Here is a 17,726-nt window from a genome sequence, read left to right on the forward strand (position 1 = left end):
TATACATTTGCTTTTAAGTTTGTTTGACATATTAGTGAAAAAGACACATCAGTTTATGTGAGTTACATTTTTTATTAAATTTAATTAAATATCTGATATATAGCTTAAGGTCACAAAAAGTATATACGTATAGATAAAACAAAATCATATTTTTAAATGACGCAAATCAAAGTAAAAACCTTTGCATTTATAATGACTGTGGTCGTTTCAAAATTTCTATGCTGATTGTTAGAACAGTTTTGCATTTCATTTAAAACGGAAATTTATTCATTGAGAGAAACAATAAGGTAGTTATATCAATAATGATAATAATGCATTACACTTGTATAAAATAGGTGATTCTGAATCGAGAAAGGAAGAAAAACAGCGAAATCCACTGAGTTTTGATAATGGATCTATACAAACATCTTTTTTTGTTGATTTTCGGATAGGAACTTAATACATGTTTTATTTCCCTTTATTTGAGTTTTAAAATAGAGACTGTTATTGTACTGTAACAAAAATTCGATGTTCTTTAGAATTTTTTTTTTTTAAGTCTAGACATTTTTCTACCTGAATTATACATTGCATACAATTAATAATAATGAACTTATTTAATGTTATACTTGCTTTTATTGTTTTACCATGTTCCAGGCATTTTTTATCTGATTGTCATTGATTATAACTTTTGTATTATTATCGTCTGCTTCTGGGTATTTGCCGGAGGTCCCTAATTAAGAGATCATGTGACACTGTAGGTGTAGCCTTATCGCTATCGGCGTGGTGTCAATTGTTATTGGCCCTAGCTTCAATGTATAAAATGTTACATTTTAACGCGAAAATTAACGCACACAATTCTGTCGTTACACTGCATTTTACATGTTTTGGCAGTATGATTAATTTATTAGCTGCTCTTCTAAAAGCCAGCTTAAAAGATTTCATAAGCCAGACATAATGTTCCTTCTGTTTTCTTTATATAAACACCGACATTTGGCAATACCCTAAACCATAATAACCATGACGTATTTTCAGAAAATCTGAAAATAGTAACAACCGTCAAGTGTTTGTCTACATCGTATCTGTCATTGGTTTTGACTGAAAATGCAAGGGATTTGGAAATTCTGCCACTTGGACCCAAATCTACCTCGCTGACATTGGCAGAGGTGCACATGTCTGACGATTAAAACACACCATAGAGTGCGAAAATGGTTTTTCCCTTTCTAAATAAAGACATTCTACTGACTGGTTTAAACATTGATCGAAAGGCTATACGAAATGCGCCGAAATTCGGTTAACAGTCCATGTTGTCCGGAACTGCTCGGCCATCTTCGGCAAGCTTTACAATGAGTGTTTACCGGTGATAATCGGCTTCTTGACATCACGTTTTACGCAAGTTTAAACGTAATAAAGATTTTATGCTCAATTAACTGATGTGATATTTACTTTCTTCTAGTAGTCCGACGGACTATTGACTTAAAATGTCTTGTAGTCCGACCAAAAATCTGGTAGTCTCGGACTACCGGACTACCGCTTTCTCCAGCATACCCCTGGACATAGCCTCTAAAAACCGGCAATTTGCCGGTCTGGACCGACTTGACCGAGCCAGACCGATTTCAATTTCAAAAATTGTAAAAAAAACGGTCCGAAATGTTCTCATTTTTTGTAATTTCGGTCCAAAACGATTAAGTCAGTAAAAAATGTAATACACAAACATTCTTGGGTCATTCACACATTCAAAATTACCCCCAATAAAAATGTTCTGGTTACCATCAGACCAATGCAACCAGCTGCTTTTTCCGCTACGTTAAACATTCTAGCCTTTCTCCCGGACCGGGGGCGGACGTGGTTTCAATTGATTGGTGCATTAATACTCAGCCCTAAAATATATTAATTAACATTTGCACTAGCTACTGTCCCTCTGACAATCTGGCTATAGGAAGACTCGCTTCTTTCCCTCTGACAAGCTGCCTATAGGAAGACTCGCTTCAGTCCCTCTGTCATGCTGCCAATAGGAAGACTCGCTCCTGCCCCTCTGACATGCTGCCTGTAGGAAGACTCGCGGTTGTCTCTCTGTCATGCCGCCTGTAGGAAGACTCGCTCCTGCCCCCTGACATGCTGCCTGTAGAAAGACTCGCTCCAGTCTCTCTGTCATGCTGCCTGTAGGAAGACTCGCTCCAGTCCCTCTTTCATGCTGCCTGCATGAAGACTCGCTCCTGTCCTTCTGACATGCTGCCTGTATGAAGACTCGCTCCTGTCCCTCTGACATGCTGCCTGTAGGAAGACTCGCTCCTGTCCCTCTGATATGCTGCCTGTAGAAAGACTCGCTCCTGCCCCCTGACATGCTGCCTGTAGGAAGACTCGCTCTTGTCCCTACGTCATGCCGCCTGTAAGAAGACTCGCTTCTGTCCCTACGTCATGGCGCCTGTAGGAAGACTCGCTCCCGTCCCTACGTCATGCCGCCCGCTTCTGTCCCTCTGTCTTACCGCCCGTAGGAAGACTCGTTTCTGTCCCTCTGTCATGCTGACTGAAGGAAGACTCTCCCTTGTTCCTTTGTCATGCCGCCTATAGGAAGACTTGCTTTTATCACTCCGATATGCTGTATATATGTAGCTTTGCAGCCTATACTCTATCTCGCTTCTGTCACTCTTGTGAGCTGCTAATAATGGTGTTAAAGGGACTGTACACCAGATTGGCACAAACAATTTTTTTTTTCTGTAACGAATCTTAGGACAATTATCTAATAGAATGTGTTACGCTTTGATATCATAATTGCAAAAAAGTATCAAAACGTAAAAAAAAATGTTTTGGAGACCCGGTTCGAACCCGTGTCTTCAAAATTGCAATTCAGCATCGTATCCACTGAGCCACCACGGCTAACTCTAAATGAGAGACATTATTAAGTTATACACCTACCTCGGTAATATCACGTGATAACACCGACTAGCCAATCACGCATAAGGAATGAATTCCACCTGGTAGTCATACCCAGTAATCTTTTTTAATGGAAAAATACGAAAAAACTGCTTAACTTAAATAAATTGTTAACTATGTGGTACTTCAGTTATTAAGTTTCAATGCATATCGATGTCAAATTTATGTCAGTTTTCGACAATTTTCTGTTTTTCGCTATTTTATCATACGGAGTACAGCCTCTTAAAGGCTGTTGCACAGACCGTTGTGTTATCACTTTGTTGCGTATGTTAGCGTATCTGGAAAAATTGCCGATGGAACTCAAGTGTTCAACCCCTTAGAAACAAAATGTTGATTTTCGGCGGTCTTTAAAAGTAATCAGACGTTGGAAAACTGATAAAACAACATTTGCCACGGACATTTGGGACAACGTTCGAATATTGTTAAGGTGCACAATATTTTGTCAGAAAAAAAGAAACAAGTCATTACTGAATATTTTCTGATATGTTATCAAACCATTAAAATGGTAAACACCTATAATCAGATTTATTAATTTTGAATACAAGTATTTGATAAAACTACATTCTTTTTACTGATTAGAAATGACAATTTTTATTTGGTTTCGTTTATTGACATTTCGATAAGGTTTTGAAAATAGATCAATTGACAGGATATGTGAACGATAATTTGAATAATGCAGAATGTTATGATAAAATTAGAACAAAACAACGAACGACAAATAACCTATTTTAAATATATTCTTACAAAAAATATTCTAAACCGGGTTTAAATAGTTATGGTATGTCAATGTTATTTTTAATATATAACTTAAAAGTCAATACTTGAAGCAGGACGTTTTATTTAACCTAGCTCTTGCGCTATCACCTAGGACTCTAGGTTTAAATGTTTTAAATTTTCTTTCGGGAATTCCGGTTTGAACCAGTTGTTTCACTGACTGTGGTAAGCAATTTTTAAGCGTTGAATGTTTAATATTACGCTCTATCAGTGCAAGGGCTATTGTGGGCCATTTAGTAGAAAATAGGGAAATACGAGTTCGTGATTATCCGTGCACTGACCAATTATGCTTATACACAGAAGAACAGCAATTCTAATAGATTTAATGTTTAAATAAATAGTCATAATTTAAATTTCACATTTTCTGTGGGAAAATCAAACTACGAAGCAACGCTAAAAACCACGCCTCCAAATACATTTGAACGTAAAAGTACTGTTTGGGCAGCAGCAGAGTCATTACCCTCACTTGTTTTATCGACGTCACATTACGAAGATGTTGCATTCTTTGGATTGAGAAACCCTTTCATTTAAGGGAATGCGTTTGGGGTGCAAATATTGATAGATCGAGGCATGTATTGATGCATGTGAATTATAAAACAACTGAATAAATACTTTTGAATTATCATTTAAATGTGTCGATTTTGCACTATCAGAGATACTACGAAGGTGTTGCGTTCCACGGAGTGAGAAACACTCTCATTTTAGGAAACGCGATAGAAGAGCCGATATTGAAAGATCACTTAATCTACTAGTGCATGTTAGTTTCGAAGCGACACAATAATTTTTTATCTGAACAGATTGGTTAGCTAGATTTCGAAAAATATTATTGTTGATAGCATGCTCTTAATCGGAGGTCAACAATGTTTGTGTAAAGTTTTTCATAGAATTGCAAGGGCCTTCCTTTGAAGGAAGTGAATTAAAACCTACGGTGAACTCTGTATTGTGACGAGCATTGGAATTTTCGCAGATAACATTGCGATAAAGACACAATGAGGCGCAATATTCAAGGTTTTCGACAGATTGCAGCCGTGCGTGGGTGAAACAAGGTGTTGCAAGAGCGATGTGTCCTATTGGATATTTTTATTAGTTATTTACTGATATTTGATGGTATTAAGTTTACGTTTTAGGTTCATTTACGATGATCGTTTAGATGATTTTAGAGTAAGTATTTTAGCACAAGCGATAAGAATTGAATCCGATAATTTAGTATCACTTCAGTCATCGAAATTAGACTTTTGGATGAACAAGCCCGAATTCTTATACTATTGCTTGTTATCAAATTTTGAACACGCCCTGCTATATAAAATTCAGAATTTGAGCAAGCCCGGACAATATTTTACCAGTACAGGGCTTGCGGGCTTGTGTTAATTTCGACCACTGTCACTTTTATTCGTTCGATAAGGTCTACTGCATTGTCATCCTCGGTGTTGTTGCATATATGTAAGCTTCCTTTTCCCTTTCTAACTTGTCCTGCTGGCATTGCCCAGTGAGGATATTCTGATTGTTGTGAACAGTGAATGTCGTTTTGTAGCGTTATGTATATCTTGTTAGATCCTTGATCTTACGCAGGGTTATGATTTACGTGGGTTCAATGGCGTTCTCACATAACCAAAATTTCAGCTAGACGGAATGTTGTTGTACGTTACAACACTGTGTGCGCCGTGAAGTATTGACCAATGATTGCATCGTTAATATACAAGCAAATCTAAAATAATTCACACATGCGTTTACATCGGTTTTGACCCGCGCTGACCCATGAGGGAACCCCGTTGAAGACACGTTATTTGCGTTTAGCTAGGATTTGGCTGGGCTTGTCCATGTTATTTTTTTATTTTGCCTTACTTAACCAATAATTCGGCTTCTGAATATTTTAATGAGTAGAACAAAAATAAACTTTCTAGTGTTTGGCTCAAATGTCTCGATACTGGCCACTGCACATGCGCGGAGCGAAAAATAACACCCTTATAAAGGCCAATTACTGACATTATGGACAGTAAGCGACTGGTTTCGTAAAAACCTTTTAAAAATGATTAAACCAGAACTTGTTTGACAATTTAATTGGCGGAAACATGAGCACTAAAGTAATTAAGTAACATTCAATTGAAACATTTGAATGTGGGTGATGCCGACGCTTCAATAGCGACTTTCTATTAGGATTCTCTGCAGTATATTATATATTATGTATTAATTATATAAAATATAGTAAATTAGGTCAGATAAACTGTTGTTGCATGTACAATCGGCATAAGTCGTTTAATAAGATAAGGGGGTTGTAGAAAATTCCATAGCCACAACCTGAACATACAACAGTAACATAACCAGTAGAAACACTTTATTAAAATACATATACACATAGTGCATAGTAAATCAATAGTTATGCATTGCTATTGACATGCATTTTTAAGAAACATTGCTTTTGGTAAAGTTTCATTTAAAAGTTACAACATTTTAAGTTTTAATAGAATTTTTGTTCTCACGCAAGGGCTTTTTTTAATAAGATATGTTATTTAAGAACAAAATAAATAATCATATAGTAAAATTTTGTTTTATAACTTTTGTATCAATATATATTATATAATATCATAACAGCAACGACATTATGTTGTTTTTAAACATGTAATCCATGCTAGAATAATATAATGTTTAATCAATAGAAATTAAATATAGAAATAATCAAGATGTTAATATCTATAATGCACTCACACATTCTTGCATCCTGATGATAGATTGCTTGCATTAAATAATGATGACGTAGTGTTCAATGTACATGTTTGCAATTATTATCAACACAATCCAAGAATGTATAAAGTAACAATACATGAAGAAAAATACAAAACATATAATTAATTGTAATTCGAGAAAAAACAACAAAGCCTGCTATCATTAAAATGAACCTTTTTAATACAAATATTAAGCCATAATAGTATAAGTATCTTCTATGGCCGCTTGTGTAAGAAAGGTTCATCGCAACCCGAGCGTACGGTGTTTTGCGGAAACGAGGTTTACCGAGTTTTCACAGAAAACCCTGTGCGAGGGTTGGGATAAACCAGTCCATTTTTAAAGTACATCTTCGCTGGAACTCTTTTGTGTCTACTGAAATATATCACGTATAGATATAAAAATCAAATCGTTCTTAAATTAAATCTGAGGAGAGTGCAGCATTATTTATTGAATGCAGCGTGAACCTTTTTTGGTGCCATTTAAAGCGAAAAATATATTCATTTGGATGTTAAATATTGCCGAAAGACAAGGTTTCCATGGTGCTACAGGCGACGGACTGTAAAAAGGGAGGTAATTGTGTTATGTCAATAAACGGGTTCTTTTTCATCTTTGCCCGTGGGTAATCTGGGTTGGGAAAAATATTTATCATCAGCTTACAAAGTACACTATAACTACGATAACTCGGATAAGCGATAAGTCGAGAACTATGAATTTAAATAGGTCGTGGCTAGGTCCAGTCCTGTATTCCTATATTCATATTAAAAAAGTCTAACACTCGAGCACCATTGCCGGTCTGAATACACAAATCATACACAAAAGCCTATGATCAACTCGAAGTTGTAAGTTCGTGGTTGAAATTGTTATCTCCATTAAATACAGAATTCTAGCGTCAAAGATTTGTTACAATAAACGAATTAAAATTTAAAACAATATTTCTTATATTATTTTCGTTTAACAATATTTTCACTTTGCTTAAATGCAAGATCGCCTTTGACCAGACGTACAGATCATTACACTTTACCAATTGATGCAAACAAGTTTTTCTTATTTGAATCATGCACATTAACTTGAAATTAAAGATGATCCCGGCTTTTAGGGTTTATCTTTATAAATGCTTTGTTTAAACTTAAGACTACTGAGCTTGTTTCTGTAGAATTTGACATAGATTTTGAAAATGAATAAAATTGCTCTACTTGTTACTCCACTCAACTCCATTTAACTCTATTTTACAGGTAAAAATACAGAACATGTTAATCCTGCTGTTGATAAGCTTGGCAGGTGTGAGTATTTCAAGTGGGTCCCATTTTAGAGGCGCAATCTTCTCATGGAGACAGGGGCCAGGACAGGTATAGCTTTTATCTCTCTTATCTCTTTTTGATGACAAATGCACCACATTTATCAATCGATGGCAATTTTCTGAATGTAAAATGTTTTATCACAATTATCAATACAAATCCAAGTCATGGCGATTTATATTAAAAGTTATGTTTTTAATCTGATGTCGAAAGTATTTAATTTATATGAATAATGGGTAATAATTTAAGACTTTTTTCCAAAAAAAAGTGTATGTTAATCAGGAAAGTCATTGAAAACTCCCTAAATATACAGAATCTGCCTTTTTGGTGGCCGGATTCTTATAGTGACACTCTTATTCAAAATCAATACATACACATGTATGAAAAGATGTATTGATATGTGTTTTAGTTGTATTATAAAATTGATTGTCTGTTATAACTCTTACTAGAGTGGCAATGCACTTGTGTGTAGTGTTTGTTGAATGTACTTTTATTCATGAATGTACAATGCATTGATGAGACAGAAATAAATAAATAAATAAGTTATTATAACAAACATAAATTCTGAGTGATACTACTAGTTTCAACTACTTAAACTAAATAATGCATTTATGGAAACAATTTTATAACCGTTTTATAATAGCTGAAAAGGCAAACATATTAAATGATTGGCGAATGCTAAAATATTTACTGTGATCTACTATCGTCTCATAACGTAGAAATACCGTGTTTTCTGCACCTTTCTTTCAAATTAAACGCAGTATCCTTCATAAGAAGCATTGATTTTGGCATTTATTAATCCTTTTTGGTAAATTAAAACAATTGTATTAAATATGGAAAATCTTATTTTGGAGAACGAATAATAGTCCATCTTTAAACTAAATCTAACAATTCTTCACATTGATATAATTATTTCCTATTGTGTGACCCTGTTCATGTTTGAGCCCTACAGATTCATATCAATGGCTGACAGTGAAACCAGTTCTTAGACGCTGAAAGAATATATTGTTTTCAAACTTTAGGACACTATCACGATTGACTATCGTATATCCTGGCGACGCTCCTATAATCAAGGACTTTTTTGCGACCAAACGACAATTAATAGTGGCAGACAGATACTCGGAGAAGGGAATTTAGAATGTAAAGAAAACTGCAACTATATCACAATGAACTACCCTCTTTCGTTCGAATGCACCGATTTTAGTCTTTCTGAGGACTGGACATCGGGAATTGGTACGATCGTAAAAACGTTTCGTCGTTTGCCGTATGGAGACTTTGTTTTCGGGTAATGGCACGTTAAAATTCCGGTTAAAAGTTAGGTTGCATCATCAAACAACTTTTTAAAGATTTAAGAACTTTGTGAGATCAAAACTATATTTTTCTTTAATCTTTAAAGGTCAACAACATTTTCAAATAATTATTACTGTATTGTCAAAAATATCGTAAGCATTAATGTAGCAAAACATAATAAAAGTAATGTAAGCGAACTGTTGTTCTTCAAATCGGATCTTAAAACGGTTATAGTTTGGTTTGGACTTTGATTCAGGTTTACAGGCAATGCGTGGATTCCATTATCACAAGGAAGTGGTGGTGACTGGTCACTTCTTGTGACTGCAAACCTCCAGCCTAGGGCGGACACAGGACAAATCAACAATTCACCTAAAGCAAACATATCACCAATTGTCCGGCTGCAGAGGGGATGCAACCATACGATAACCATTCCAGGTAAATGGGGGTAGCAACAAAAACGTTATGAAAAGTAGGTTGAATACGTTTTACTATTCCTTGTGGTACAAATATTTCTAAAACTATTCTAATGAGTTGAGTGGATAGAACAGTATCAGTATATGAATATTAACATGGAACGCACATCATAACCCTTTTAACTTTCCTCAGCCTCGGGCCATATAATACTTAAGCTCCAAAAGTTGAATATTTACATTCGCACTTTATTTTCTGTACGATAAAATTTGCGTTCATGTTGCATGAACTGATCGACATCTGTGACATCTGTTGGCGGAATTCGCAAGAAAGCAACGTTTTGATCCGACGCTGATGAATTGCCGCACGTAGAGATCTGATACAATGATTAATATTTTCTTCGCGCTTCATGCAGCATGGAAGCTCGGTTGCAATTTTGCACATTTTCCAAGAAGCTTGAAGTGTTATTGCCGGACACTAAGTTTACTTAATGACTAAGTGAAACATACTAGGAGTAAAAGGGAAACGTTTTTTGTATATATGTTTATGAAACCTTTTTAAATAACAAGTAGTTCTGTTGCTGTTAGCAATTTATTTAGTATATATACACAACCATCTACAATAATAGTATATAGTATATATAATGCATAACTATATAGTATATATGTTTAAGTTTGTAAGTTCTTCTTATTTAAGTTAAATAAAGCTACTATGCATTTGAGATCAAGTGCAAACACACATTAGAAGAATATAAATAAAAATTATCACATACCAATAATGTTGCACTGAAGTATACTACAATCAGGGGTATAGCTATCACTATAATTAAATGTGCAAATATTTATCTAAATATGATGGTAAAACATTGCAAAATAATTACTCATTTACTAATAATAATCAAGCAAAACTCCCTAACCAAAAACATTGTTGAATTATTGATTGTACAAGCAGCTCCGGCAAATTGTCTGCAAACTATCTCAGTGAGAATACAGAATATATACTTATTTGATTGTTACAAAGACATATATCCCCCTCCAAAAAAAGAAAGTTGCAAAATGTAAATGATGAACATATGTGTTGTTTAGATTTTAAGGGCAACTACAAAAACTGCTTTGATTACAGAATTATCTAAACGATGCTTTCAATTAAAATAATTTGTGTCATTATGTCTAATGTCTAGACCTATAAAGGCCCAATATTTTACGACCTCTCATAACATTTTTGACATGAAGTATATTATGAATTAGGCATGGAAATTGTCAAACCAAATTTCCATATCATGGGACTTTCTTAAAGTCCCAGTATGTTTAAGATGTTTAAACTTTTCAAGATGTGATTTCAAACAAATGACTTGTAACCATCAAATAATATTTGAACCCACAGGGTGATCTAAAAAGAAATGATAAATTGCAATTACAATCAACATTCAACAGAGCTGAACATACATTCTAAATTTAGCGCCTATATAGCATATATATACAAAAAATAATCAAGTCGGTGATATTGTTGGAACAAGCCATATTTCATATATATTTGTTGAGTGTACCAGCAAATAGAGCAAGCCCAAATTTTCATTCCAAAACCATTTATATATGAAAATAATCAGAACAATTAAAATGATTATATTATATTATTTATACAGACTGCTATCATAAGGCTATTAATTTATTCATATATGCTAATATGCACAAATGAATGCTACAGTTATCTTCTATTAATATATATAGATTTATCTTAAAAAATGCTTGCAATATGTACAGTGTCAAATTATGTTAATAAAATTCAGTGTTCTCAAAAGCACAATTAATGTTTTCTGTACTGACAGCTGGATCTTAAATCTTTAACATATCAATTCAACAATATACAAATAGTGATATTTGATTCTTTGACAGTCAAAACACCATAACTACTATATACTGAACTGATTGCTTCTTGAAAAAATCATGCAAAAAAACGAACCAAACAAACAAGCAAAAACTGATAGTTTCTTGTTTAAAATGCTAAATTTGGCGTAAAAATTAACAGAACAGACTTTTGCAATTGTCTGTATGTTGCTCAATTATTGCATATTTGCTGTAAATGTAAAATTTTGTATTATTTACACAAAACAAAGTGTGACTAACATCTGCATTCTCTTGAAATATGGGACTAGCACATCAAGATCTGCAAATAAAATAAATGCAATATTTTTAACAGAATAAAAGTACTAACTACGTCTGTGAAGGTACATGTATGCCAGTTAATGACAATCATTTGAGGCATACAAAATTCTATATGTAGTCATATATTGGATATAGTAACATAGCGTAATTTTATGGATTCAAAGATCAAGACATTTTCCATTCCCTGGAGGCTGTATAAAAATTCCAGACAGAACTATCTTGAACTGCATTTTTGTTCATAATGGTCCTCTAGAGCTTCTGCAACCAGGTGGTTGTAAAAAAAGAAACAATACATTTGTGTTTTTGCAGAATGTTGAAATGTATTAAGAAGTATTGAGGGAAAGGTAAAAAACCTTGATGTTACCGACACACTTTTAATCCTTTTTATCTTGTTGATATTATAAGTTTTGTTTAACTGTTTATATAATCAGTTCTTAATGTAATGCTCAAATAGAGGCAAACAAAATAGAAAAATTGACAAACACGCAGAGGTTGTTTCATTAGATAATGACATAATATTATGGCCGCAACCGGAAATAATTTATAGCTGGCACGAAACAAAGTCATTTACGAATGAAACAAACAGAAAAGATAAACTAAAATGAATCAAATCTGAAAAAGTTTGGCTGGCTGGTCTGTCATCATCCCCATCTCCAACCTGTCGTAAACAATGACAATTTTTAAGTTACTTAAAAGATGCACTATTCTTGGTTGATGGAATTACTAAAAACTTGTTCTCATAAGACCATTCACTATTAAAAGTCTTCGATTGGGGTTGGTGAAGCTGGTGTTTAAACTAGATTGTGTTGGGGGTGGGGGGAGATGTATATTAAATATGTGTGTGTGTGTGGGGGGGGGGGGGGGGGGCGCACGAGCTATGAAAGGGTCTCAAGGGGGCAGTGGTTACAACAGACGAGTGCATTAATTGTTTATATAAGATCAAAAAGGCACATGAGTATTCAATAAATAAAACAGCAATGTATAAAATTAGGTCTAAATGAACGCTTAATAGTTTCTCTTTTTCTATCACATTTTGCAATGTTTACATGTCAATTAAAAACAATACTAAAACAATAAATAAGACTAGCCCAATTACTGTTAATTTATAGCATTCAGTAATACATTCAATCTTAAAAACATCATTGTGACTCACGTATTTAGAAAATACAGAAAGTAACGTTTCTGGTTTGTTTTGTTTGTTATGGGTCATAATGCAGATCGTTCGGAATATTCAAAATGGCCGCAGCATGACAGGATCAAATTGTTTTAACCTACTTTTTGATCTTTTTAGCAGCTTAATATCCCAAACAATCGTTGTAAAACCGATACTAAACCGTTTTCTTTGATGCATTAAACAAAAAAAAAAGAAAACCCGGAAAATAAAAGCAGAAATGGCAATATTTACATAGTGTCAGAAGCGTTGGTCACGGATGTTGGATAATTCGTACCCATTCAATATCGTACCGGTTAGCGGCTAGTGACTAATTAGCGGAAATTGCACTTTCCGCGGAAAGTGCAATTTCCGCGGAAAGTACGAAATTGGTGAATGCTCATGAAACGATAATTTAGTGGTTACTGGTACTAAATCTACGTTAATCTTGGAAAACTCGTACCTCGATTGGATCGCGGAGATAGATTAAACGTGAAGTTTCTAGTAAACAATTTTCAAAATATGAAATTCAATAAAAAAACATGCATCTCAGATAAACTCAAATTTACAGTTAAATCAGACTTATTTTCTCTCCAAACTGGCAGAAGGATTTGTTATGGCTCTATTTGTTGTTGTTCCATATAAACAAAATGGCGTCCAATGCTACCTTGAAATCTTCATCAAGATAATTGTAACGTGAAATGCGGATTAATATTTTCAAGTTTGATTCCATAAGCATTTAGTTTCAGCGATACGTAGTGAATTTATTGGATGTAATAAATGCTTAAATGACAAAAACAGTTTTGCTACTTACTGTAATTCACTAAAGTGAAACAGGCTTTCCGATTAAACGCAGAATTTTTTTTAACGCATATCCAAATATGAAAGTTCCGATCTAAAAAGTTCATCTACCTTGGGTGTTTCCGTACTGAATTTCCATTGGTTAACGAAGGTCAAACCCCGCCCAAAGCATGTACAATTTGCTTGCCGGCTTGCATGCGCTTTATATGAACAATGTATGACGAGCTTTTCAGGTTCTCATTTTCATGGTTCAGTGGTGCCAACATATTTTAATGCCACTCCGGCAAAAAGAAGTAGTCCCTTGCATACACGTACAAACCGTAAGAGGGCTTGTACAGACAAACTCGCATTTGTCTTCGTATGAATGAACTCATTGAAATAAACGACGCCTTCAGAGGGTTGTATAAAACGTTTTTTTTGTAAGGATAAAGTAAGCCAAAATATTAATTGATTGGCCAATAGTTATAAATCCAATATGTTCTATTAACAAATCAACATGTTTTAATTATGCCAATTTACAAAAATAACCTGAACAATTGCTCTAAGAACTATCTATTGGCTGCAGTAATTTAAAGATATGAACCGTATTTAATTCACACAGTGTCCGACGTAGATGGTGATATTGTGAAATGCAGACGAGCAGTAGCAGGATCATGGTGGAATTCTAGACATGACGAGTGTGCATCAATCTGCAAGGCAATTTCAAATTTGTGGCTAGATAATGTAAGTGTTTCTTGCACTTATTTATAAGAATTAACTTAAGAATATATTGTAAACAAGAGTATTGTTTATAATTACTTTAATAATGACAGATATAACAGCATGAATACGAATTGTAATTAAGAATAATATAATGTATACGAGAGTTCTATTAATAAATTAAAGAAAAATGATGTATTGAAAAACATTTGTGTCTTAATGTGTATTGCGTTTAAAGGAATACTTTTAATGAGGTCAGATCAATTAAACATTTCATTGTGTGTTTTTTAAAACAATGTTAGGCTTGTGTCAGGGTAAACACTATGATTTATTTTGTAGAACACCTGCGTTTTAACATACATGGCCACGACGAGCGGTTGGTATGCCGTGGCACTACAGGTTGAAGACTTTGCGAATGCGAACGCCAGTTCACCTTTAAGTAGCATCCCCGTCCAGTTTCTTATCAACGTATACGATTCACAAAGCAATTCGTGCCATAAACCAGTCCAATTAGTTTCGCCGACCTTCCCGGATAGGTCTTGCCTGGGAGTTGAACATGGACACACATTGTATATGGATGTTGTAGCTAGAGTAGAGAATGCGACACGAAGGTAAAATAAAACAATGAAGCCTACCGGGACAAAACAAGTAATAAAGCCAATATTAACACTGTCAAGAGACACAAAGCAAGGGTCATTACGCCACTGAAGTATGAAGATAAACGTACAAATACCACATACAGACCACACCCACCAAAAAGCTTTACCGTGTTATTATAAGAGTGTCGCCTTTAACGGTGTTTCACGAGTTCACTGGAACATAAACTCATCATTGTACGTTATTGTTTAATTTTCGCAGCATACGCGACGACGTTACGATTGAAAGTTTATTTAGAATTAGAAATTCGAACACATGTTTCTTCAAAATCGCATGTTTACATTTTTATTCTTATTTTTTTTTTCAGAATACAAGAAGTAGAAACTATATCACCTCTTGGTTTGTCAAAAACAGGCTTGCAGAATATTTCAAGTGTTGATTGGAAGATCAGCATGTCCTGGACCCCTTCGCTGAATGCTCCAACCATTAATTCCTTTACTTTCTCGGCGAAAGATAATTTTGGGCAAGCTTTTAACTTCACGTTTTTATTACTGTTTTTTAATCAATTAAAAATGATATTCAACCTAGTATTGCTAACTCGAACATGGCTACGTTCACTATTAATCAAGGTATGTGACATGATACCTATATTCTATAATATTTATTTGTACTTCTTTGTCCATGATATCAATGATGTGCTTACAGGTATGAGAGTGATCGAAGGACGTACACACTTCTAGCTGGAGGTTTGTAACGTAAATTGCCTTTCATGTATTGCATGAGAGTCAAATTGATATGATAGTTACTTACTTAGTCTTAAAATCATGGCGTAAGCCCAAACGGCCAATATATTTAAACTTTTATTGAATATCAATATACAAATAGATCAAATGAATTTATTACTGAACTGCTACTCAATTGACTTTTCAGTATCCCCGCCAACATTCAAAGACGGAACACAGACGCCGAGAGGGACGGTTTTGCCTTCTAACCGGATTTGGGAAATAGGTGTTCAAAACGAGGTCAGACTTTTCGTTTCATTCGCGTACATGTATAAACTTCACAATAGGGTGCCTAACCTAACTTCCATACATCATGGCGCTAATAAATTCAAAACAATTCTTATTAAAGAAAGCAAAAATATTGCCACATTTTCTGGACAATCTTAAAGACTGTATCCCTGTGTATACAAGGAATTAGGACAGTTTCATGGATAAGAAGTGTGTCACTTGATAACGATATTTGAGGCATTCAGAGTTGATTTATCCAGATGTAGTTTTTATTATCAGTGACACTGGTTTTTGAAACAAGTTTAAAATAATTCTGTGTGCAAAACTCTCAACAGTAAAACACAGCATGTTTAAATGTGTACACAATTTTGCTTCTATGGAAAGCTATTGGATCACTTCGGCTATTTTTCATCGAAAACCAACTCGGATGTATATGGACGGTCTACAATGTCAGAATTCTTTACATTTAACTACGCTGCAAGTACAGAGCGAAGTAATTTCAAATGAGTAATTAAGCATCGGGACTTTTTTCTTAGCGATCTGAATTGTTTATGCAATAATACACTATTTTGAACTGGGTAATACAAATGTCACATTAAACACAACTATAATTTAATATCACTATTATTAATTTTACGAACTACATTTACTCATGCATCGGCATACATCCGAGGTTGTTTTCAATGGAAAATTGCCTCGGCGTTACGATTGCGATAGAGAGATACTGATACATTACCCTAACTAGAAGGTTTGGCATCGGATAGAAAGCATTAGCATTTGCAGTGTAGCCTGTTGTTGACTGTCAATTGTCTAATTGGCGCAACGGAAATCTAAGATTTTAGGGTCATTCAAAATCGGCAATGCTTTAAAACCGCGTTAGAGTTCAAACAATGCGGTGAATGTAAAAAAGTAGGTCATGTCGATCCAGCATGTTCAGCAACTGTTTAAATCTCATTTTAATCAGCTTTAAAATCTACAAAGATGGAAAGTAGCCCATCATGGTCTGATATGGTATAACATATATGGTATAGCTTTGTTACATTGTCATGTGTTACAAACATAACAAATGTAACACTGATTTGTCACTTCCGACTTAAACTTGGTGTAAGTTTGCCTTTAAAAAACAATAGCAAACGCGAAATATTCCTCTGGTGTTTAAGCGATCAAGGATGTTGTCAGTTTTGTCGTATACAAATTAATTGAACTGAATCATGACAACCAGGCCTATCATAACATTTTCATTTTACTTTTAATTGTACAGTTAACAATTGTTATTGTTACTGGTAGTGTGTGATTGTTTAAACTATTTTTGATAATACAATATCATGACTTTGCTTATTATTTAGTTCGAGATCACACAGTACCAACGCGATATTACCTTGCATTTTCAAAATGGAACTTTAGTGGAGAAGATTTCTTCAGATGGTGTTACGAAAAAATACGGAAATTTGATCACATTTCGAACCACATCATCCTTAATCGAGAAGGAACACTACTACTTCTTATTCGATTTAGGTAAATGATGGTGTTATTGTTTTTATATGTATTACACATGTCTTTTATTATACACATTCTTTATAAATCAGTTTGATTTATGAGTAAAACTTAGGCAATAGCCATGGATATATATATTACATATAATATGTATTTGATATGTTTGGTTTAAACATATTTTATTCCATAAAAAAGGTACACATGACAACATAGTTTTCAAAACAAATATTTAAGAATATGATCAGAAGGAACAAATGACAAAGATGATCTTCAAGATATTGTCCTAATTATAAACTTTTTTGCTTTTCCTCTTAAAGGCATTGTTCGTGGAACACAGTACTGCAAACCCGAATCCATTCCAGTAACAAACGCCACTTTCTGGGCATTTAGAATAAGTAAGATGTATTTTTAA

Source organism: Mya arenaria, chromosome 8 (assembly GCF_026914265.1).
Source record: "Mya arenaria isolate MELC-2E11 chromosome 8, ASM2691426v1".
Lineage (NCBI taxonomy): Eukaryota > Metazoa > Mollusca > Bivalvia > Myida > Myidae > Mya > Mya arenaria.